General features: G+C 38.2%; 1 long non-coding RNA gene across 1 annotated transcript; it reads right to left on the bottom strand.

Moving 5' to 3' along the window:
- Positions 1 to 228: 228 nt before the first annotated feature.
- LOC138672152 (uncharacterized) lies at positions 229 to 1,404 on the bottom strand. Its single transcript, XR_011319612.1, has 3 exons — positions 1,309 to 1,404; positions 569 to 651; positions 229 to 391 (listed from the first exon to the last, which is right to left on the bottom strand). It is a non-coding gene; the product is annotated as an uncharacterized lncRNA (long non-coding RNA).
- Positions 1,405 to 1,637: the final 233 nt, after the last annotated feature.

The raw sequence follows: 1,637 nt of genomic DNA, 5'->3' as shown, positions 1-1,637 counted from the left end.
GTTTTCTTCCTTGACATTAAAACAAGCATTTCATGAGTCCAGCTATGGCTGCATTCATAAAATGCTCTACCTAACATAAGGATTACAAGACCATTTTGACATGGGTTTTCAAAGTAAGTACAACCACCCCATCAGGTCTAAGGGATTTATTTATGTATTCTGTTTATATTGTGATATCTAGTTACAGATCAGCTTTATATTATTATTGTTTATATTGCTAACCAGATCACAGGTGGCCCGATCCACCCAAGCCCGAAATTCCATCCTGGTGAGAAGAACATTGCGGAATTGTAGAAGTCGGTCCTTCTTCATGCTCCATTTCCATCTGAGGGCCCAGCGGTAGATCTCCTGTTGATATGGCACGTCTTCTTCAAACTGGTTGGCTAGAAACCTGGATGGAAGAAAAATGAATCCAAATAAATTAGAATCCACTTCAGAATAAAATACAGAAATATAACAACAAATACAATTATCATGTATTTACATGAGTGGTAGAAAAGATATTTTGGTTTTACAATAAAATAAAGTTATTTATAGACATAAATGTGTAATAATAAAAGAGACTCACAGAGCTGGAAAGAAGAAGGTTCCATATTCTGAAGATCGCAGTCCTGCTCTCCTGAAGTAAGTGATGACCATGGCGAGGAGATACTAGAGGGATGAGAAGCAGAGGTAGAGGGTATATATAATACAGAACATATATAGCTGTATATTCCTATGTCTGGTAATATCTGGCCACTATTACATAAGAATAAGCCCTTTATTTCCTTATGATGGATCTTCTCAAATCTGGATGATTTCTTATCCTTCACTACAATAATACCTTGTCCGAAATCTTAAGACAGCTGTCCCTGGCTAGAAAACATCTGATGTATTCTTCTTCTATAAAAATGAGAAAATAGAATTATTTCACTATGAACTTTGTAATGAAAACCTTTTTAATTCTATTAATGTTAAATTATTGGGGTTGTAGAGTTCTTCATTAATGATGGATTATCCTCAGGAAAGCTCATCAGTATCAGATTGGTGGAGATTTGGCCCCCGACACCCACTGATCAGATACTGAAGAATTGTCCTAAAGATATGCCATCACTATTGAGGTGAAACCAAAGCCACGACACTGCTCACCACATAGTGACCGCTCCTGTCTGCTGCATCATACTAGGTATAATTATAGGAGGCTGAGGGAGAACACTTCCCTACATGTTTCTCTACCATTATACACATAAAATAGATTGATATAAAAATACATGTCATATAATCTAATACTTTATATCTGGAAACCTTGTAATGTGCAATGAGTCTTACCAAGGAGTGCGGCGAAAGCTGCCCGCTCTTCTGGCTGGGGGATGTCACCTTCTGTCTTCCTCCTCTTGGCCACTTCCTGGGTGGCAGACCGTGAACTGTGGTAGAAGAGGTAGGTAATATAGTTTTAGGCCTCATGCACATTGTCGTACTATGGCTACACATAATTCACTTACATCCTGATGGGTGTTCTCCTCATGGGGATCTGACATTAGTTTTGTGCTGTAAATGGTATAAATATGTGTAGTGATGATGTGTATGGTCACTATGATTTGCCGGTGTAAGTGTATGGATTGTGATGACTGCAGTGATGTAACCTCATCTACTTACCA

This window comes from Ranitomeya imitator, chromosome 3, assembly GCF_032444005.1.
Source record: "Ranitomeya imitator isolate aRanImi1 chromosome 3, aRanImi1.pri, whole genome shotgun sequence".
In the NCBI taxonomy this organism is placed as follows: domain Eukaryota; kingdom Metazoa; phylum Chordata; class Amphibia; order Anura; family Dendrobatidae; genus Ranitomeya; species Ranitomeya imitator.
This window is presented reverse-complemented; position numbering and strand designations above follow the sequence as displayed.